This window comes from Lactuca virosa, chromosome 7, assembly GCF_052849685.1.
Source record: "Lactuca virosa cultivar CGN04683 chromosome 7, Lactuca_virosa_CGN04683_v6, whole genome shotgun sequence".
NCBI lineage: Eukaryota > Viridiplantae > Streptophyta > Magnoliopsida > Asterales > Asteraceae > Lactuca > Lactuca virosa.
Window position 1 is genome coordinate 56812866 of NC_136432.1, and position 25012 is coordinate 56837877.

Genomic DNA, 25012 nt, shown 5'->3' on the forward strand with positions numbered 1-25012 from the left:
AAACTCTAGGATCGAATATACGAGAAATAGGAGATGAGAAATATGATTTCTTGAGGTATGAAAGGTTATGAATGAGTTTGGCTAGGGTAAACTCCTATTTATACTTGCCAAATAACCTAGAAACCCTAAATTTCAATATTAAACAATAGTATTTTATCCCTATTCAAATATTTGTTTTCCGAATAATCTTCTCTCACCACTTGGAATTGATAGACTTTGATGATTGCATAACCATTCAGAACTTCCACCCAATCCATACAACTACACCACTTGGTTACGAACAACTATCCCCAACAGTTAAAAGGCATAAAGAGAATTCAAATCCTTTTAACATTAGCCCAAGAGTTCAAACTTGCGTTTGCAATCCCACAACAATTAGCAATCCAACCACAAATAATGATTAAATATAAATCCAAAGTTGACAAAGATAAATACCATTCAACAGGTCATTAAGGGTTACAATAAAACATCAAACATTAATGGAAAATATATCGATGACACTAACGAAATTGCACCCACCCGAACTAAAGAGACTACAACTCAAATCCTGGCCTTTGTGACCCTAGTTGTCCCATATCGTCCATCCGACAACTACCAATCTAAAATGGTTGGATCCAAAACCATCACATCCACTCGCTGAGGGAAATCAGCCTTAGTATGGTCTAGCTGACTGCAAAAGAAACATACCCACGAATCCCTCCGACTGTAGTCCTGACTATAGTGATCCTCCATAATATTTGTGAATCCCTTCGTCTCCAGAATGATCGGCTGTCACCCTAGTCTTCTTGACAACTGATACTGATGCGTGATTATGATCCTGTTTCCACTTCCATTGTTGGGTCTCCAACACCAGCTCTCTGTCCCTAGCCGCCTCTACCAAATCGGAAAGGGTTTCACAACTGTAAATACTTATTAACTCACAGATCTCCAACCTCAAGATATCATAATAGTGAGTCATCCTTATATCCCGTCACCACATATTGAGGGCAAAACAATGCTCTTTCCCTGAACATGGCGTTGTTCTCAGCACTGTATCTATAGTCTGCTTAAGTGCTAATCAATCCCAAGCCAACTGTTAAACCTTAATCTCCGGCACGGACTCTCTCTTGAATATAGTAAAAAAAATCATCCCAGGTCATAGACTCAATCACACATGGTTTGAGGCCCTGAACAACCTTAGACCACTGATTCGCAACACCATCACGCCGAAGAAATGCTAAAAACCTGACCTTGGCCTTTGTCAGACAAAAGCTAGAAAGAAAGGTAATATATACAGTGGTGATATAGTGCATAGTGATGATAAGCACCATCATTCATGTGAACTGCAGATCCCCACAAGCACCAAACTCCCTGAAGGTAACCTCACGCGCCAATGGCGAACTGGCCTCCAACTTGGCCCGCAGACTTGTAAGCTTCTCGTCCAACATTGAAATCAAATTATTTTTGATTTTGTTGATCATAATGGGCATATCATCTCTCGTGAAACTCAAAACCTCTACAGCGATGATGTCGTATACATCCCTCTCACTTAGAATTGAATCTATAACATGAAAGGTCACCATCCTGAATCTGGCAAATGACAGGAGCAATCAAAATCAATGTATGGTGCTAACCTACACCATGCATACCAAACCAACAAGTTCCTTGGTATTCTTGTAACACTTCTTTGACCCAAATATGGATCATATGCTTCCATTAGTACAACCCCAATAATAACTTCCACACCCATACACACATCTTCTAAGGATTGATCCAAGACCCTCAAGTAACTTCATGTCAATCCACTAAACTGTTGGATTGGGTGTGTAAGCCCATAACTATAACTGGTATAAATTTGAATTGATAGTCGCACAGTCCTTTTGGGTTTCCCTCAAACCTAGCAATTGAATAGGATAGCGTTTAAAGAGAGAGACTTATTTATTAATTTATTATATGATTAATAAATTAATTGAAAATCAAAATAAATAGTTTGTTAATATGTTATGAGAGTAATATATTAATTTCAAATAGTATTATTTAATTAATAATTAATCACAAATTAGTTGGAAATAATTTTGGGATTAATTGGATTAGTTAAAAGTGTAGCGTATGTTTAGTTATTTACTAAAAGTTGAGGAAAGGCGCCCATGGACCTCATTGGATGAGGTGGACGAAAATCACTTGGGCAAGCCCAAGGAATTTCGTCCAAGCTACTTGGAAGAGGGGAATAGGCTGCTTGGTCACCAAGCAAAAGGATTAGGGTGTCCTACTTAAATCCTAGTTGTGACACCAAGCTACCTTAGCGATAAAAGGACCCTTAGCCTTAGAATTTTGTCTATGACATAGCTTTAGAGGCTTAGGTCCAAATTCTCACCTCTCTCCTCTCTGTTTTCATGGTCATTGGTTGCTAGGGTTTGGGTGTGAACCATTAGAGGCGCAACACTTGTGGCGGTTGCTTCCAAGAGTGTTTCAAGGAAGAATTCAAGATTGTTTGCTATAACAATATTTAAGGTTAGTATTCTTATCTTATGAATAGTTTCTTCATAGAAACATTTTGTAGGATAATCATTCATAGTATGTTGTTATATGTGAAAGACATAGATCCAATTAGGTTGCATGTTCCCGAATCAATTGAGTTATTTGATTGTTTTTCCACTTAAGGCATTGTAGTTGTAACCCTAATAACCAACACTGATATTAGAGCCTAGGGTTAGTTTTCATATATTTGCACATTGGTGATTCGATCAAAGAATGAAAAGAAACCAATTTTTGGTTCTGTCGCAGCTCACGTCGTAACCTCAATTCACTCCGGGATTTTTTGCCAAATCTGCCTTAACAACTTTTGTGTGATATCTACTTGCCATATTTTATCCCCAAATCCGATTTTGGTGCATCTAGAATGATAAATTAAAAGCCTAGATGTTAGGAGATTAGTATTCGACAAAATTAATTATTTTGTGGTTAATATGATTGATTTTTTTAAGTGCTTAATTAATTAATTAGATATTAATTCAACTTAATAATTAATGTCAAATAATATTTGGTATTTTGAAAAGTTTAAAATATATCGCTATGGATCTTGTTATTAATTTAATTAAGTAATTAATTAAAAGACAGTTAATAAATCCATAAAAGGTTTAAATTTAATTAAATTAAAAGTTTAATTTATTAAAATATTAGACCCTTGCTATTTTAAAATGTTTTAAAATACACCATATACTATGTGTATATAATTAAAAGTTTAATATATATTATATGTATAAGAAGAGTAAGCCAAATCGCCAGTACGTCTCATTCACGAAGCCATACTATAAGGGAAGTTTAAGGAAGCGGCCTATAAAATGACCGCCATTGGGTATCCATTCTTACCCACCGCTCTCTTGTATGGTGGAGGGTCGTTATCCGAATGGGTTTGATAGGACATAAACTCAAGAAAAGTATAATGACATAAAGTAACTAAACTATTTTCTAAAATCCCACTCTTAGTTACTTTAGGAAAATGTGAATTTGTATGCTAATCCGTGAAATTGCACATTACACTTTATGAGTCATTAGTAGAGCATGTGTGGTTCACCGACACATTAATGGGGGACTAATAAAGGGTGGTAATGGGTGTCTTAAAAACTATCATTGATTAATGGAGCGTGTGCAGTTAACCGGCACATTAAAACGAGATAATAAATGTCATCAAGACTACGAAGCTAATTTGCATGGTTATTCAAATCTCCTATGTGATCCTCAGCTTCCCAATTACAAAAGTGAGAGCATAATTAAGATTAAACATGCTATCGATTAGATTTAATGAATCTTAAAAGATCTAGGAGTTTCATAAGATTGAAATTGGTAAAAGCATTACCTACCTAAAATAGATTCGAATTTGATTACGACATCCCTCTTCAAAGTTCGAATCGCAAATGTGGATCCTAGCCTTAATTTAAATTTATGGGTTAATAATTAAGGATTAAAATCAACTAACTTGAATTCTCTTTTCTCTCATATTATAGATGTCAAGTCAAGACAACAATGGTCTTACTAATTCTTTTGGAAATGGTTTTCCTCTACTATTTGAAGATGATCTTCCATATTTTTATCAAGGTGAAAGTATGTTCCCTTCTTCGAGCAATGGTCGAAATAGATATCATGCTTCTCCAACACTTCCTCCTCCTACTGCTCTAGTGACTCTCCCCTCATCACGATTCCCTCGAGTCGAAAGATATGAAACTACTCAAGCCTTATTGGCATGTAAACATTGAAATGGAAATTTTGTGTGTACGCATGTTCTGAAAATTAAATCATACATTGACAAATTAAATAGGTTGGGTGTCGTTTTCCTAAGAGAGCAGGCCATTGATTTGGTTCTACCTTTTCTTCCTACATCGTATGAATAGTTCATTGAGAACTTTCATATAAGTAGGACATGACCCTAATTGATCTGACACATATGTTGATTGTTGCTGAAGCATAAATGATTAAGAGCACAAGTGAAGAAATTTTTTTGAAGGATCTAATTCCAAAGTTTCCATGGATATGGATTAATGGAAAGGGATTGGACAAAGTCAAACTGTTTGATTGTATGGCAAAGAGAAATGCTAGTTCTGAGGTAGTTCCATGTGCTAACCCTAGAGAGCCCATATTTTTCTTTTGCCATTTGAAGGGACATTGGTTGTGAAGCTGCCCAGACTGGCTGATAGATCTTAGAGATGTTAAAGTCAAGTCATGTGACTCTACTTTAGGTACATTCATAATCTAACTCCATTATCTTCACAATTTTCTATTCATAGACTCTTAATACATTATGTGATGATCACATTTTGATGGTATTGCAAGATCTAAGAGAAAGAAGCAAGCTTAAGAAGAATGAGGTAATTCTAATCTTGAAAGATTGATTTCGGTCACATGGTTCGATGGTAAGAATTTGGAGCTGCTACTTGGGAGTTATGATAATTTAATATGCTTAAGAAATGTCTAGAAACATTGTTTTCATTTATGCATTGTAAGGAAAAGTTCCAATTTTTTATTTATTATCAATATAAGTGAAATTTTGGTTTATATAGTTGGTTTACTTTATATTTCCATGCAATGGAATTTATGAAAGTGTTGGATACTTTTCTATTATTATCAATATTAATTGTGGATTTGATTCTTATTTCACTTATGGTAAATATCATAACTAACTAAGTGATAAAGAATTCTCATCACCTAAGTTTCAATTGGACAAAGACTTAGAGTCATGCAATTTGAATTGTGTGATGTATGAGAATCTTGGTCATTAGAAGATTATGATTAATTCATTGAGTACATGTTTTATGTGAGTCAAAGTGAAAGACTAATGAATCTAGTCCATTGATATTAACGATTCATATCTACCACAAAGGATGATAATTTTATTCGTTATGATTTGCTGACGTTTCAATAAACATGGTTGTGTTTACAAGATTAAACATAATTCTGATTCTTTGAAAAAGTTTCAAAGAGTAGCAGAACGAATATGAAGAATCTATTAGGCAGAAAGATAAAACTTTCTCCAATCTGAAAGGAAAGGAGAGTACTTTAGTATCCTGTTTTGTGATCATATTAATGATTATGGAACTATGTCTCAATTGATCCTCGAAGAACATCTTAGTGCAATTGTTTGACTAAGAATAGGAATCAGATATTGTTGAAATAGTTCAATCGAGAGATGGGTCATACTTCGTTTCTAATCAAATTTTAGAGCCATGCTCTAGTTACTTCGAATTGTACCTTGAAACATATTTCATACTAAGTAGGTTTATAACACCTCATGAAATGTGTAGTAATAATTTTTTCTTACTCTAGCACATTTGGAATTGGAAGTTGTGATGTTTTGGTTAAAACAAGGGATGAACTAAGGCCTATTCCATGAAGTGTTTCTTGTCGAGAATATAGACTAACTATTAAATATTTGTTTTAGCTCGTCAAGGAATGTTCCTTAAGAGAGAAACTTATATGTCAAGAATTTAGTGGGAGTTTTATTGATCTTGAAAAGTTTAGAAGTCAATCAAGAATAAACCTTTTAGTTATCACTAGCACACGGCCTGAGGTTGATAACATATCATGTTAAGTTGACACATTCTTGTTTTTATGCACCTTCCAGTTGGGTTGGCAATCTTATGAGTTCTATGGTTCTCATTTGTGACAACCCGATATTTCAAGTCAATGTGATGTTCTAAAGTCAAGTATTGTAATCTATTTTTGATTTAATAAAGAAATAGCGTCAAAAATGAAATGTTTAAAAGTCTAAATTAGGATACATAAAATGTTAGATATCGTGACAAGGTTTTCAGAAATATAAAGAACACTCAAATCTGAGTTATAACGAAGAAGTTATGACCAATCAAAGATCCGCGACAAAACCGGTAAAACACTGTTAAGCGTAAAAAGTGAAATTTCAATAAAATACTTTTTAGCCTTAGGTATCTAAACGAAAGTCGTAGATAATAACAAATCGTGAACGTACATAAAAAGAACGTCCAAATCTGACTTCGTATGAGGAAGTTATGATTTATCTAAGTTTCAGAACAGCAGTAGACAGCTAAAAACTCGAAATAAAGATCGAGCGATTTTTGACCGACGTAACCTAAACGAGAATTGAAGGTCTCGACAATAGTAGCACAATAGTAAAAAGACAGACGAAAACGGACGTCGGATGAAGAAGTTATAAATTTTTAACGGATTTTTCCTATCCCAACCTATTAAAAATATATAATTAAAAATAAATTCAAAATTCGCCGACAAAGTCTAAACGAGAGTTGTGGAGTATATTCTCACCTATGCACGGATATAAAGAACGTCAAAAACGGAGCTCGTAGGCGAAAAGGATTTTAGAAGATTGGGACACACAAACCGAGAAGATGTACGCCTCGCGTACGAGGGTACGCCCAGCGTACGCCATACATGGCCTCGGATCGGCCACGTCTCCCCTATGCCTCTCTACCCCCATCCCATCCGAAGACCGACAAGCGATGAAGGCGTCTTGCATGACCTACGCAGCGCGTACGCCAGTACGCCCAGCGTACTTCAGAGTACGCCCATCGTACGAGGCCAGTTTCCCCTCCTATAAATAGGATGCGAGAATTCCGTGATTTAATTGCTAATTCACCAATTTCTCTCCCGATTTTCATACTTCTACTATCTCGAGACTACCCCGACACCCCGGTTTCATATTCAAGCTCCGAAGAAGGTCCGAAACTCCGAGATTTCCGAGAAATCGACTTCTTTCCTGTCGAAGTGCTGCCCGAGAAAAATCTCATTTTCTTCAAATCAGCACACTTCCCAGGTGAGTTCATACCCCTAAAGATCTGGAGACACTATCTCTACGGCACAAAATGCACAGTCTTCACCGATCATAAGATCCTTCAGCACATCCTCAATCAAAAGGAACTCAACATGAGGCAAAGACGGTGGGTAGAACTACTAATCGATTACGAATGCCAAATTCGTTATCATCCCGGAAAAGCTAATGTAGTAGCTGATGCGCTCAGCTGAAAGGAATACTCGGGCGGCCGAGTGAAATGATTAACCATGACGATCCATTCACACCTGTCCACACAAATCAAGGAAGCTCAAATAGAAGCCTTGAAATCCGAAAATGTCGCGGGTGAAGCCTTAAGAGGAATGGATAAGAATCTTGAAGTCAACGATGACGGAGCTCGTTACCTCATGAATCGGATCTGGACGCCGAAGTTTGGCGGATACGGAGACGTAGTCATGAATGAGGCCCATAAGACTCGATACTCCGTGCACCCCGGTTCGGACAAGATGTATCTAGATCTCAAGAAACTGTATTGGTGGCCAAACATGAAAGCCGAAATCGCTACCTATGTAGGCAAATGTCTGACTTGCGTCAAAGTCAAGGTAGAGTACCAAAAGCCCTCGGGATTATTACAACAACCTGAAATACCCGAGTAGAAGTGCGAGCGGATAACCATGGACTTCATAACCAAGTTACCCAAGACAGCAGGTGGACTTGAGACCATCTGGGTGACCGTAGACAGGTTAACCAAATCCGCGCACTTCCTTCCAATAAAGGAAACAGACAAGCTGGAAAAACTAACTAGAACATACATCAGGGAGATTATGCGACTGCATGGTGTACCAATATCCATTATCTCGGACAGAGATAGTCGATTCACCTTGCAGTCACTACAAAAATTCCTAGGAACGAGACTAGACATGAGTACCGCTAACATGAGTACCGTCTACCACCTACAAACCGATGGACAGAGTGAGAGAACCATTCAAACCTTAGAACATACGCTAAGAGCTTGTGTGATCGATTTTGGTAAGGCTTGGGATACCCATTTACCATTGGTTGAGTTCTCGTACAACAATAGTTATCACACTAGCATCAAGGTTGCTCCATTCGAAGCCCTCAATGGCCGTAAGTGCAGATCACCTCTATGTTGGGCTGAAGTGGGTGACACGCAACTAGCTAGAGGACAAGTATCTAACAGCGCTCTCAGTGGCCCGGAAATCATAAGGGAAAGTACCGAGAAGATTGTCCAAATCCGAGGACGATTAAAAACTTCAAGAGACAGACAAAAGAGTTATGCGGACAAAAGACGGAAACCCTTGGAATTCCAGCTTGGGGACCGAGTACTATTGAAAGTCTCACCCTGGAAGAGATTAATACGTTTTGGAAAACGTGGAAAACTAAACCCTAGGTATATCGGACCATTCGAGATCCTTTCCAGGATTACCCCGGTAGCATACAAACTTCGATTACCGCAGGAACTCAATAACATACACCCTACCTTTCATGTGTCAAACTTAAAGAAGTGCTTGTCCGATGAGACCCTCCTCATCCCTCTAAATGAAATTGAAATCGACGACAGTATCCACTTCGTACAAGAGCCAGTAGAAATCATGGATCGGGAAATTAAAATAACAAAACAAAGTCGCATACCCACTGTGAAGGTCCGTTGGAATGCCAAGCGAGGACCTGAATACACCTGGGAGCGCGAAGATCAGCTGAAACAAAAATACCCGCATCTTTTCCCTAGTCCATAAATACTTAATATAGAATTAATTTCGGGACGAAATTCCCTCTAATGGGGGGATGATGTGACAACCCGATATTTCAAGTCAATGTACTGTTCTAAAGTCAAGTATTGTAATCTATTTTTGATTTAATAAAGAAATAGCGTCAAAAATGAAATGTTCAAAAGTCTAAATTGGGATACATGAAATGTTAGATATCGTGACAAGATTTTCAGAAATATAAAGAACACTCAAATCCGAGTTATAACGAAGAAGTTATGACCAATCAAAGATCTGCGACAAAACCGGTAAAATACTGTTCAGCGTAAAAGGTGAAATTTCAATAAAATACTTTTTAGCCTTAGGTATCGAAATGAAAGTCGTAGATAATAACAAACTGTGAATGTACCTAAAAAGAACGTCCAAATCTGACTTCGTATGAGGAAGTTACGATTTATCTAAGTTTCAGAACAGCAGTAGACAGCTAAAAACTCGAAATAAAGATCGAGCGATTTTTGACCGACGCAACCAAAACGAGAATTGAAGGTCTCGAAAATAGTAGCACAATAGTAAAAAGACAGATGAAAACGGACGTCGGATGAAAAAGTTATGAATTTTTAACGGATTTTTCCTGTCCCGGCCTATTGAAAATATATAATTCAAAATAAATTCAAAATTTGCCAACGAAGTCCAAACGAGAGTTGTAGAGTATATTCTCACCTACGCGTGGATATAAAGAACGTCAAAACGGAGCTCGTATGCGAAAGTTACAGATTTTAGAAGATGTACGAGGGTACGCCCAGCGTACGCCATATACGGCCTCGGATCGGCCACGTCTCCCCTATGCCTCTCTACCCTCGTCCCATTCGAAGACCAGTGACCGATGAAGGGGCCATGCATGACGTACGCAGCGCGTACGCCAGTACGCCTAGCGTACTTCGGAGTACGCCCAGCGTACGAGGCCAGTTTCCCCTCCTATAAATAGGACGCGAGACTTCCGAGATTTAATTGCTAATTCACCATGTTCTCTCCCGATTTTCATACTTCTACTATCTCGAGACTACCCCGACACCCCGGTTTCATATCCAAGCTCCGACGAAGGTCCGAAACTCCGAGATTTCCGAGAAATCGACTTCTTTCCTGTCGAAGTGTTGCCCAAGAAAAATCTCCTTTTCTTCAAATCACCACACTTTCCAGGTGAGTTCATACCCCTAGATTTTCACGTTTTACTATACTTTAGGGGGGAAATACAAGTGAAACACAAGAAAAACTTATGTAAAAATACAAATCGTTACATATGGTTGCAAATGCTTCATCTACATTTCTGTTTATAAATGTTAACCAATATTACTACTATTGTCATACTTTACATGTGAAGTTAGTAATACACCAAGTTTTATCACTTTAATGGAACACATTTTCGAAAAACTATAATAGGTATCGTTTACGAGTTATTCATGACATTTTACATACTATAAACACTATAAAGAGGAAATACTTACATTTACAAGAAAGATGGACTTTTCATTTCGTAAATCTATTGATACTAACGTTTGTGAGACATTTGACTTCACCGTACTTTCAAGTACGCATTTCAAGTCCTGTATTATAAACCATAATCTCTTGTAAAGAGAGCGTGATAGTTGTGTATAGATCTATACGGGATTGACAATCCCGCACCTAAACTGTTAGCTACAGTTAGACCGGCAGGTCTGGGGTGACAAACGTCATAAGACTCCAACACCTGAAGAACGTTGTTACAGGCAGTCTGGGTCAACAACATGGTTATAAAACTCACATGGAGTATTAAAACATTTTGATTTACGGGGCTATCAAACGCATTAGTGATTATATATACATATATAAACCTACTTACACTATTTTAGGTATGAAAAATACTTATGCGTTCCAGTCTTTGGAACTTTTCAAACTACCACACATACATCGAAAATATTGGATTTTCAAGAAACAAGCTCAGTTATTTTATACAGAAAGACATACAATTCTAATACAAAAACGCTTATGAACTCACCAACTTAATTGTTGACATTTTTTCAAAACTACTTATATTTCTCAGGGATTCAGTAATACAGGTAAAACATCAGCTTTTGGAGAAGAGACGCTAAGGCGTCAGTTTTCAAACTTATTAAATCATCATATTGTAATTTATTTTGAGACAGGTATCACATACAACAATGTAACTTTTAAATTATATTTATGATGGTTTTGTTTACTTTCTTTGCAAATATTCAACTGTTATGATACTACATGGAGTCATCCACCCCCGAATGTTTCCGCCATTATGGTTTGGGGGTGTGACATCATTTGACTGCAAAAGGCAGATCATGTTGGTCAGTGAAAGTATAATGATCAATATGGGTGAGCTGCTTAACAACACGAAAGCACTGATAGGCCCTTGTGCTACCAGAGGGAAAGGAATTTAGAATAAGTGAAGTTCAGTCCATGAAAGGGAAGCTAAATTTGAGTTTGGTTTTGTACTTAACCTTATATTATGATTGTAGGTTGGAAATGATGGATTCACATGGATAGGAACATATACACCAAAAAATCTTGTTGGCAAAAGGTTTTGCTCTAATATATGTGCAACACCTGTTTCCTGGTATGCATTCAGTCCAAGTATTCCTTATGTTTTTCTCTGGGACTCGGCGAGTTGGAGGCCAACTCGGGGAGTAGAGTCGTGATCTACGGAGAGTTTAAGTAATCTACTCGACGAGTCAAGAGACCGACTAGGCGAGTGGACGCTGTTTGAGTGAAACCCTAAATTGAGGGTTTGCACCCTATTTAAACAACTTATCTCAGCCTCCATAGTCCCTATTACTCCCAGAAAGCATTACCTCGAAACCCTAGCCGTTTTTAGTGTGTTTTTGAGCCTTGTGGTGTTACTTTTGTGTGATTGAAGCTTGAAGAGGAGAAGGAGACTTGTGAGATCAAGGGGAAACAAGAAGATCCAGAGTTTTGAGCTCATTTCCAGCTTATTACAGGTATAAATCTGAAATCTTAGCTATTCTTTGCTTAGATCTTGATTTTGGTCCATTTTTCTTCATCCTCTAAGCCTTAGAGAGGTTGTATTCAGGATTGAGTATTGGAAGTCAGTTTGTGCTTCGGATTTGGGGTTACTGGGGGTCTTTATGGCATAAAGGTGCCCACTTTGTTTCCGTAAACACCCCATGCATCTTGTAGACCATCTTTTATGGCTTTTTGAGCCAAAGACCCCATGCATGTGCATCATGTTTGGAACTTTACGTATAAAATGGACATTGGGAGGCCAGATCTATGGTTTTGATGTGTTAAGACCCATTTAAATCGACTGTATAGTAATGGTCAAGGATGGACTCGGCGAGTCGTTCTTGGGACTCGGTGAGTCAAGGTGTAATGACCACCAAATCCTTTCTGTAGAGGGATCAGATGATAGGGTGGAAAGTCCCTCAATTTTTTAGGCTCATAAAGGACCTGGGAATCATGGGACTCGATGAGTGGTTGAGAAAACTCGGTGAGTCCAAGGCAATCTCCCAATATTTGAAGATGGACTCGACGAGTTGTTCTTACAACTCAGCGAGTCATAGACTGGACACATTCTTATGAGAGAGAGGAACTCAACGAGTTCAAGGATGAAATTGGCAAGTCGGATGAAGATGATCCTGATGGTATGATTGAAGGATAACCCGTCGAGTTCTTTCTAGACTCGACGAGTAGAGTCGGGGTTGGTTCGAGTTAGAGGAGTATGGACTCCACGAGTTGGTAGGCCAACTCGGCGAGTCAGGTCAACTGGATGTTGACTTTGACCAATGTTGACTTTGACTGAATTGAGTTGACCCTGGTTTGGGTTGCATGTTCGAATTGATAACTTAGAAGGGTTGTCGTGTAGGGATTGAGGAGTCGAGTGGAGTCGATTTTCACGCCAAAGACATTTTAGACACTACACGACATCGAGGTGAGTTACCTTCCACTAGAAGTGGGTCTAAGGCACCAAGGCCTGCCCACTACTAATTGTTTAGTTGAGATGATTGTCTTTTTGATAATCATCTGGGTTGCTTGTGCTTGATATATGTGTATGCTAGTATGCTATTTTATGTGAGATAGTATGAGTAGGAGGGGACTAGTCCTCGATTCGGTCGCTAGGGCCAATGGGTAGGTCGGACACCCTAGATATGTCTGACAACATGATTATCATATGATATTATATGCTAGCGGTAGGGGTGAAATAGTCCCCGTATTCGGTTGAGATAGACCGGAGGGTAGGTCGGCACCCCAGAATAGCCTGACATGGGTAGGTTAGCACCCCAGAATGGCTTGACATGGGTAGGTCAGCACCCCAGAATGGCTTGACATGGGTAGGTCAGCACCCCAGAATGGCTGGACATGGGTAGGTCAGGCACCCCAGAATTGCCCGACAATATGTATGTGGTTTTGGTATGTGGTATGATGGGGGAACTCACTAAGCTTTGCGCTTATAATTTCAGTTTTGGTTTCAGGTACCTCTTCGTCCAAGGGGAAGGAGTCGGCGGTGTAGCAGCGCATCACACACACACATGATTTCCGCATGGAGTTTCTGGGATTGTACTCTGATTTTCATTACTCTTGATATTGTGATTTTGAGACATGGCGTTATGGTTTTTATAAGTTGATGTAACCTTGACAATGTTTTGGTACACTACTTTATGAGGTACTTAATTTAAAAATGAAATTTTTGGCTTTGAAAATTGGGATGTTACAAGTTGGTATCAGAGGCTTGGTTTGAGGGATTCAGACACACCCTCGGGGGTGTCTGGACTCAAACCGAGGGATTAAAGTATTTTCACAAGAAAACAGTTTTCTAAAAAGTCTAAGTTAAGGAATGTTGAGAAAGGAACAAGGTGTGTGATGCGTGCGACCGGCCGAGCTCAAGTAAGTTTTCCCCAAGCTACTAATGCTTGTTATGTTATGTTATATGATATGATTCTGAGAACTGCATGCTAGATTAGGGCTACGGAACTAGGAAGATGCCTTGTATGCCTGATATATGATTCTGAGAACTGCATGCTAGAGTAGGGCTAAGGATCTAGGAAGGATGCCTTATATGCCTGTTATATAAGCTGAATACTAGGGCTGTCTAGTCAGCGATAGGATAGCCTGATTAGGTTATGCTTGATTTTGTTACTCGATGCACGAACGATGCTTGCTTTGTGCTATAGGGGTTCTGGCTAACTTTAACTAACTAGTAAGCGAATATGTAACAGTATTCGCAAGCTAGTTAGGGAAAGGGGGTAGGGACTCCTATTGCAGCTGATGGTAGAGAGTCGGTCGGAGGGTGCCCTAGGAAATCCTAGGATGAGATTAGTTGGAAGGGGATATTGGTTAAGGGACTTGGCGAAGTTGAGGCAATCCTTGAGGAAAGTACGGATAGATGTGGAAGGTAGTCTGGGCCCGTACTACTGAAAGCAAAGGATCCATACTCGAGTCAAGGAGAGCCGAGATTGAACCAGGAAACTTAGGGAGTGTGTGAGACGTCTCGGGAGTATGTATGATCCTGACGTTACGTGTTTATTTTCAGTATGGTGGTCACACGACATGGAGCAGGAGGTTCAGGATCGGGATCAGGATCAGGATCAGGCTCGGGTGTAGGATCCGAGCAGGTTGATGACGAACTACACGAGTTCATCGCGTATGAGATCACTAGAGGTATCCTTGTGTTGATGGTGGATCTCCTCTAGGAATTCAGGAGGGACTCAGCGTCCAGCCAGTCGGGTACGCGCACACTGTCCTTTAAGGACTTTAAGGGGAGTGGTGCGCCGGATTTTCACGGGGTAAAGGACCCCATTGCTGCTAGGAGATCGATCGCAGACATTGAGTGTGCACAGTTAACGACCTTCTGCCCGGAAGGGTCGAAGGTCCGATTTGATGCGGGATTTTTGAGGGATAGAGCTAGAGATTGGTGGTAGTCAGTTGGTGACTCGCTGGGAGCCCCAACCATCTTGGCTATGACTTGGTCAGATTTTGTGACCAAGTTCAGCGCTGAGTTTGCGCCAGCAGTGGAGCTTCAGCAGCTGGCCAGAGAGTTTCTTGATATGAGACAGACGACTGAGACAGTGGCGGAGATCACCGCCAAGTTCAGGGAGAGGGCCTTGTTGGTACCTCAGTATGCGGGGGATGAGGAGATGCGGAAGACCCGCTACCATGATATGTTGAGGGCTGATATCCGGGAGCATGTCAGCTATTCAGCCTGCCCGACCCTGGAGTCCATGATTATCAGGGCACGGGAGAGGGAGCTTGATTTGGAGCACGTCGGGAAGAGGAAGGGAGAGACTGAGTAGGTTACAGGGGTTTCGGGGAAGAAACCCAAGGGATCTGACGTTAGGTCGAAGGGCCAGCCGGGCCAGAGCCACTGCAGGAAATGCGGCAGGCCGCATGAGGGAGCTTGTAGAGCGGGATCCTCAGGTTGCTACAAGTGCGGCAAGACGGGGAACTTTGGTAGGGATTGTACTGCCCCCGCCCCCACAGTTCAGATGTCAGACCTGATTTGCTTCCATTGCAATCAGAGGGGCCATAAAAAGGCCAACTGCCCTAGATTGCCAGCAGTATCAGCAGCAGCGCCAGTGGTGGCGCCGACTCCAGCGACAACACGAGTTGCGAATGGCCTGAAGGTCAAGGCAGAGGATCCAGTGGTACGGAGCCGAGCGTTTCAGTTGACATCCGAGGAGGCACGCGCCGCACCCGATGTGGTGGCGGGTATGATTTCTTCCTTATGCTTTATTCTATGTCGCTATGATTTTGATATGTTATATGTATGCTCTGTTTAGGATCGGTCCATTTGAACGGTATCCCAGTTCAAGTGTTGTTTGATTCGGGTGCTACCCCATCATTGGTCTCTCTTGCGCTTAGCAAGAAGTTTTCAGAGTCCTCGGGCATGTTGGATTGCCCCCTAGAGGTCGAGATTGCGGACGACCGGTCAGTGCGAGCATCAGAGGTTTTCAGAGATTGTTCGAGGAGCGTTACCTAGTAGACTTGGTTCCCAAACCTTTGTGGGGGAACAAGGTTATTATAGGTATGGATTGGCTAAGCCCCAATGGGGAGGTGATCGACTACGCGCAATAGTTGGTGCGGATCAGGACCCCAAGTAGGGGAGAGCTGGTGATTCAGGGCGAGAGGCCACAACGAGGGCCAACTTTATGTTCAGCAGCAAGGGCTAGGCGCTACCTTCAGCAGGGTTGCGCAGGATATGTCGCCTACGTTATGGATACCCGGGAGGCGGGTAAGGCGACGGTGGGCGATGTGCCAGTGGTACGAGAGTTTGCGGATGTATTCCCAGAGGAGTTGCTGGGGATACCCCCGGAGAGGCAGGTGGAGTTCAGGATCGACCTAGTCCCTGGTGCGGCTCCGATAGCCAAGGCACCGTATCGGTTGGCTCCTCCTAAGATGCAGGAGTTTTCTATATAGCTGCTGGAGCTGTTAGACAAGGGATTCATTAGGCCGAGCAGTTCACCCTGGGGAGCCCCGATTCTATTTGTGAAGAAGAAGGACAGCTCGAATCGGATGTGTATAGATTATCGGGAGCTGAATAAGGTAACGGTGAAGAACCGTTACCCACTTCCGAGGATTGATGACCTCTTTGACCAGCTACAGGGAGCATCTTGGTTCTCCAAGATCGATTTGCGTTCAGGATATCATCAGATGAGGGTCAGAGAGGAGGATGTGCAGAAGACTTCCTTTCGGACGCGTTATGGTCACTATGAGTTTGTGGTGATGCCTTTCGGGATCACTAATGCTCGTGCCACGTTCACGGATCTCATGAACCGTGTGTGCACTGATGTTGGATCGGTCTGTGATAGTTTTTATTGATTACATCTTGGTTTATTCCAAGACGCGAGAGTAGCATGAGGAGCACTCGCGGGAGGTTTTGGAGACTCTGCGGAGGGAGAGCTTGTATGCTAAGTTCTCCAAGTGTGAGTTCTGGTTGCACGAGGTGCAGTTTCTTGGGCACCTTGTCAACCAGAATAAGATTTCGGTTGATCCGGACAAGGTGGAGGCCGTGATGAGGTGGGAGGATCCAAGGTCTCCATCTGAGATTCGAAGCTTTTTGGGACTGGCAGGCTATTATCTGAGGTTCATTCAGGACTTCTCCAAGATAGTCGTGCCCGTGACCCGGTTGACGAGGAAAGTCGTGGTCTTTCGCAGGGGACCTGAGCAGCAAGCCGCATTTGAGACATTGAGACAGAGATTGTGCGAGGAGCCGATCTTAGCCCTGCCGGAGGGCATAGAGGATTTTGTGGTATATTCTGATGCGTCCATCTCGAGTTCGGGCGCGGTATTGATGCAGAGAGGGCATGTTATCGCTTACGCTTCGAGGCAGCTGAAGCCTCACGAGGCGAACTATCCGACACATGATTTAGAGTTGGGGGCTGTTGTTTTCGCCCTCAAGATTTGGCGTCATTACCTCTACGGGGTTCATTATACTATTTACACGAACCACAAGAGCCTGAGGTATCTCATGGATCAGCCAAATCGTAATATGAGGCAGCGTCGGTGGCTTGATGTGGTAAAGGATTATGATTGTGAGATCCTCTACCACCCGAGAAAGGCCAATGTCGTGGCCGATGCGCTTAGCCACAAGGCCGCGCCGATCAGGGACATCTGTCTGAGGATGACAATTGTGACTCCGCTGTTGGAGCAGATTCGGGAGGCCCAACAGGAGGCCATGAAGGAAGAACATCGGAAGAGCGAGCGAATTGTGGGTCAGGTTTCCTCCATCGACTATGATAGTCGGGGATTGTTGACTCTTCACCGTAGGGTGTGGGTCCCTTATCATGGAGGGGTGTACTAGATACTGATGGAAGTGGCACACAAATCCAAGTTTTCTATCCATCCCGGGGCGACGAAGATGTACAGAGATCTTCGTCCTGATTATTGGTGTCCCCGTATGAAGAGGGATGTGGCTTGGTTTGTGGACAGGTGCCTGACCTGCAGGAAGGTCAAGGCTGAGCACCAGAAACCTCACGGCAAGGTCCAACCATTGGATATCCCGCTGTGGAAGTGGGAGGATATTACTATGGATTTTATCATGAAGCTTCCTAGGACCGCGCGTGGAGTGGATTCGATTTGGGTCATCGTTGATCGTTTGACCAAGAGCGCCCATTTTATTCTGATTCAGGAGAGCATTTCGGCCGAAAAGTTGGTCGACATCTATATCATGGAGGTAGTGGCGCGGCACGGGTGCCAGTTTCAGTGATTTCCGACAGGGATGTGCGGTTCACTTCCAGGTTCTGGAAGAAGTTTCATGACGAGCTGGGTACTCGTCTGCGCTTTAGCACTGCATTTCACCCGCAGACGGATGGTCAGAGGGAGCGGACCATCCAGACTTTGGAGGATATGCTTCGGGCGTGCATTTTAGACTTCGGAGGTAGTTGGGATACTTACCTTCCTCTGGCAGAGTTCTCCTATAATAACAGCTATCATGCGAGTATCGACCGTCCTCCTTTCGAGATATTGTATGGGAGGAAGTGTATGACCCCGATATGCTGGGGAGAGGTTGGGCAGAGGGTCATGGGGAGTACCGAAGTGGTACTGAAGACCACCGAGAGGATCCAGCAGGTTCAGAGTAGGCTTCAGACTGCTCAGAGTCGGTAGAAGAGTTATGCTGACAGGCGTTGGTCAGACCTGGAATTTCAGGTTGGGGATATGGTACTCCTGAAGGTGTCGCCTTGGAAGGGCGTCATTTGATTCAGGAAGCGGGGCAAGTTGGGTCCCAGGTATATTGGGCCCTTCAGGGTTGTATCCCGGGTGGGCAAGGTGGCATATAGGCTGGATCTGCCAGCCGAACTCAGTCAGATTCATAGCACTTTTCACGTCTCCCAGTTGCGGAAGTGTCTGGTGGATAATTCGGCAGTTTTGCCTTTAGAGGATATGCAGGTGGATGACAACCTGAATTACATCGAGCGGCCAGTGGCAATCCTAGATAGGAAGTCGAAGGATCTGAAGAAAAAGAGAGTGGAGATGGTTAAGGTGCAGTGGCAGCACTGCAAGGTCTCGGAATGGACCTGGGAGTCGGAGGACGAGATGAGGGAGCATTACCCCGAGCTTTTTCAGGATCGAGCATTAGACTTCGAGGACGAAGTCTAAGATAAGTGGGAGAGATTTGTAACACCCGTTTCCTGGTATGCATTCAGTCCGAGTATTCCTTATGTTTTTCTTTGGGACTCGGCGAGTTGGAGGCCAACTCGGCGAGTAGAGTCGTGATCCGCGGAGAGTTTAAGTAGTCTACCCGACGAGTCGGGAGACCGACTTGGCGAGTAGACGATGTTTGAGTAAAACCCTAAATTGAGGGTTTGCACCCTATTTAAACAACTTATCTGAACCTCCATAGTCCCTATTACTCCCAAAAAGCATTACCTCGAAACCCTAGCTGTTTTTAGTGTGTTCTTGAGCCTTGTGGTGTTACTTTTGTGTGATTGAAGCTTGAAGAGGAGAAGGAGACTTGTGAGATCAAGGGGAAACAAGAAGATCCATAGTTTTGAGCTCATTTTCCATCTTATTAGAGGTATAAAGCTGAAACCTTAGCTATTCTTTGCTTAGATCGTGATTTTGGTCCATTTTTCTTCATCCTCTAAGCCTTAGAGAGGTTGTATTCAGGACTGAGTATTGGAAGTCAGTTTGTGCTTCAAATCTGGGGTTATTGGGGGTCTTTATGGCATAAAGGTGCCCACTTTGTTTCCATAAACACCACATACATCTTGTAGACCATCTTTTATGGCTTTTTGAGCCAAAGACCTCATGCATGTACATCAATTTTGGAAATTTATGTGTAAAATGGACATTGGGAGGACAGATCTATGGTTTTGATGTGTTAAGACCCATTTAAATCGACTGTATAACAATGGTCAAGGATGGACTCGGCGAGTCGTTCTTGGGACTCGGCGAGTCAAGGTGTAATGACCACCAAATCCTTTCTGTAAAGGGATCAGATGATAGGGTGGAAAGTCCCTCGGTTGTTTAGGCTCATAAAGGACCTGGGAATCATGGGACTCTACGAGTGGTTGAGCAAACTCGGCGAGTCCAAGGCAATCTCCCAATCTTTGAAGATGGACTCTGCGAGTTGTTCATACAACTCAGCGAGTCATAGACTGGACACATTCCTATGAGGGAGATGAACTCGAGGAGTTCAAGGATGAACTCGGCGAGTCGGGTGAAGATGGTCCCGATGGTATGATTGAACCCGTCGAGTTCTTGCTACACTCGACGAGTAGAGTCGGGGGTTGGTTCGAGTTAGAGGAGTATGGACTTGACGAGTTGGTAGACCAACTCGGCAAGTCAAGTCAACTGGATGTTGACTTTAACCAATGTTGACTTTGACTGAATTGAGTTGACCCTGGTTTGTGTTGCATGTTCGAATTGATAACTTAGAAGGGTTGTCGTGGAGGGATTGAGGAGTCGAGGGGAGTCGACTTTCACGCCGAGGACATTTCAGACACTACACGGCATCGAGGTGAGTTACCTTCGAGAAGAAGTGGGTCTAAGGCACCAAGGCCTGCCCACTAGTAATTGTTTATTTGAGATGACTATCTTTGGAATAATCATCTGGGTTGCTTGTGCTTGATATATGTGTATGCTAGTATGCTATGTTATGTGAGATAGTATTAGTAGGAGGGGACTAGTCCCCGATTCGGTCGCTAGGGCCAATGGGTAGGCCGGACACCCCATATATGTTTGACAGCATGATTATGATATGATATTATATGCTAGCGGTAGGGGGTGAAATAGTCCCCATATTCGGTTGAGATAGACCGGAGGGTAGGTCGGCACCCTAGAATAGCCTGACATAGGTAGGTCAGCACCCTAGAATGGATTGACATGGGTAGGTCAGCACCCTAGAATGGCTTGACATGGGTAGGTCAGCAACCCAGAATGGCTGGACATGGGTAGGTCGGGCACCCCAAAAGTGCCCAACAATATGTATGTGGTTTTGGTATGTGGTATGACGGGGGAACTCACTAAGCTTTGTGCTTACAGTTTCAGTTTTGGTTTCAGGTACCTCTTCCTCCAAGGGGAAGGTGTCGGCGGTGTAGCAGCGCATCACACACACACATGATTTCCGCATGGAGTTTCTAGGATTGTACTCTGATTTTCATTACTCTTGATATTGTGATTTTGAGACATGACGTTATGGTTTTTATAAGTTGATGTAACCTTGACAATGTTTTGGTACACTATTTTATGAGGTACTTAATTTAAAAATGAAATTTTTGGCTTTGAAAATTGGGATGTTACAATATGTGAATAATTAAGAGGAAACACTTTTGCTAGTATATTTTAAAGATCTGATAAATATCATTATGGTTAGTTGTTGAGAAAGTTGCATTCTCAAAATCGCAATATGATTACGACATCCCTTTTCATAGTTTTAATTGTGAGAAATGGCAAGGAATTGTTTGAACTTTGAGGGCATTTAGCTATAACTTTTGAAAGTGTTTAAACACACACACACACACACATATGCTTTCTAATGAAGGTGTATAAGCTTGAGAAGTCTAGTTGAGGACTTATCGAAACATCACATATCAGAAATCTGTACTTTAGTAAGAAAGTCAAGAATATTGATTTCTACAAGTCCAGTTGATTTCTTGGTACATGTCAAAGCTAGTGGGAGCATAATTGTTGTGTTATTAGGAGCATAATTTTTATGCTAGTGGGAGCATAATTGTTATGGTATGTATTCCGAGTTGGCAATACTATTTGTAGAAAACAAAGTTTACAAATTTGCAAGTTGCAAAGTTTGGAAATTGTTTCGCTATAGTAAAGGCTCAAGGGAGAGGGAACTCATACTTCGTTTCAAATCTAAAAAGGTTTAGATTGCATGGTTTAAAAGAACTCAGTTATGGACATATACGAATATCATGTTGAAATGGTTCAACATAGGAAATTTGATATATGTAATATTATAGCAAGAGAATGATCAGATATCATGTCTTTATGTAAGACATAATGAATCAAGTCTCATATGCTTCAAATATAGGATCGATTACATACACTATAATATACACTTGTTTTGATTTTTCCAAATGCCTTGGGCATTAAGAGGGAAAAGGACTATAACTTTGTGTGACTAAAGTTTTTAAACAACTGTCAAGAACATTCTGATGTTATACCAAAGAATTGGTTACTCGTAGATATTTAGAAGTATAGTATCGGTTGGAAGGACCATCGCGACATGTTTTAGATTGGGATGATTCTCGATCAAAATTGATGGTCATATGGGAATATGTCAATTTTTGTATAATGGGAGTTGATTATTAAAATCAACATGTGAGTTAGAAATTTTAATGCAAAAAAGGTGTTCAAGGAGTGTACCTTGAATTTGGGACTTCATTACCATGGAATTTTTTTTCTAACAAAGTTCCAATGGAACATTCTGTAACATCGTTGGATAAGTCTCTGTAAATTTGAAACCTCGACATCATAAAAGGAAAATGCATGTAAGGTTGGAATTCTAACACATTTTAAGTAGTGACAAGAATTTGGAATTGTGAAATGAGCATCATTGGAATAGTGTCTAGTCGATATGTTCAAAAAGGAAGGACCATAGAGAGACATAGTATGCATGTTTATAACAAGGCATGACTAATGTTTAATTCAGCTGTTTAGTTGATTATTTAATGTGGTGATTAAATAATAAGAGTTTTATTTATATTGAATAGTTTTGAGAGCATAGTTAATTAGGTTATTATTGTGTTTCACTTTGCATGTTTTACTTCCTAAATAATTTGATTATTAAAAATTTCACAGTCAGTCGTACTTTTGGAAGTAAGTAGTGAATTAAGACTTCATGAATTGAATTGTAGATTGTTTATAAATATTAGACATAGCATCAGTTTTGCTGCAATGTTCATGAGTACTTTGAAAATGGGGATTTTGAGTATTGGATAAACCCACGCTTAGAGAATTACTTCATCCGTTTTATCACGAGTAATTTCAGACGATAATATCTTATATTTGTGAAACGAAGATCTATGAGTTGTTTTTTGCAAGTCATTTGTGCATTGATAATATCTAAACACATCAGTAACTTGATGTTATAAAATGTATTGTTGTTCATGATTTGATTAGTAAATAGTACAAGCATATAAGTCAAAGTTTATTCGTTTTAACAGGAAAAGTGATATCTTTGGGCCCCTCGATGATTTGATGCTGACATCTAAAGTGCTTGGAAAAGCCTGGACTTAATTGATGTGTTCAATTGGTAGTCTGATTTCATTCGACATAAATCAGAAATCGGGAAACAAAACTTGGACAATGAGATTGATTATAATCCATGTCTCATGTATGTACGATATCTTGTAGAACGAAGGAATATTTGATCACTTATCTTAGTACACGTAACTGACTGGGTTAGAGTTCGACAACGACTTTTGGAAGCTACATTTTGCTAATTAGTTTGGTAGTTATACTGAAAATTATAATTATTAGAATTATCCAAGTGGGATACTGTTGGATTGGATGTCTAAGCCCATAACTATAATTGGTATAAATTTGAATTGACAGTAGCACAGTCCTTTTGGGTTACCCTCAAACCTAGCAATTAAATAAGATAACTTTTAGAGAGAGAGACCGATTTATTAATTTATTATATGATTAATAAATTAATTGGAAATCAAAATAAATTGTTTGCTAATATATTATGAAAATAATATATTAATTGGAAATAGTATTATTTATTTAATAATTAATCAGAAATTAATTGGAATTAATTTTGGGATTAATTGGATTAATTAAAAGTGTTGGGTCTGTTTGGTTATTTATTAGAAGTTGAGGAAAGGAGTCAATGGACCTCATTGGATGACGTAGACGAAAATCACTTGGGCAAGCCCAAAGAATTTCGTCCACGCCCCTTGGAAGAGGGGAATGGGTTGCTTGGTCACCAGCAAAGGGATTAGGGTTTCCTCCTTAAACCCTAGATTTATCACCAAGCCACCTTAGCTATAAAAGGACCCTTATCCTTATAATTTCATCTATGTAATACCCTTAGAGGCTTAGGGCCGAAATTCTCACCTCTCTCTCTCCTCTCTCTCTCTCTCTTTATATATATATATATATATATATATATATATATATATATATATATATATATATATATATATATATATATATATATATATATATATATATATATATATATATATATATATATATATATTCAGGCTCCTTGGTTGCTAGGGTTTAGGTGTGAACCATTAGAGGCGCGTCACTTGTGGCGCTTGCTTCCAAGAGTTTTTCAAGGAGGAATTCAAGATTGTTTGCAATAACAATCTTTAAGGTTAGTTTTATTATCTTATGAATAGTTTCTTCATAGAAAAGTTTTGTAGGATAACCATTCATATGTTGATATATGTGAAAGACATAGATCCAATTAGGTTCCATGTCCCCTAATCAATTGAGTTGTTTGATTGTTTTTCCACTTAAGGCATTATCGTTGTAACCCTAATAACCCATCATAAACTCCTTACTTCCTGCATACATCTAGCCGTATGCATAATACTATACTTCCTACGCTCTCTCTCTCTCTCTCTCTCTATATATATATATATATATATATATATATATATATATATATATATATATATATATATATATATATATATATATATATTCCTTTCCCACAAACCCGCAAGTGAACAAGTAATAAGGTCATAACAAGAATTGTAATAATCTAAGATTCCAGCTATGTAGAATCCTTATGGCATTCGATTAAAAAATCAAAAATACTAGAAAAAGATTCTAGAACAGATACAACAATTAGCACATAAGGTATACGAGGCATCTATACAAAGCAGGCAATTCTATCATGTAATTATTGAACAGATCCTTAGCCTACAATCTAGCATGCTTAACAATCCATATGACAAATACATAACCATATAGGTATACCGGTAATCACTTACTTCTCAAGCAAACATTCAAAGAAGAATATGGGAAAAGAACCAACTTATGTTTCTAATTCAACTATTTTCTTAAGTTTCCTCGAGTAAAACATTCTCTTTCAAAAACT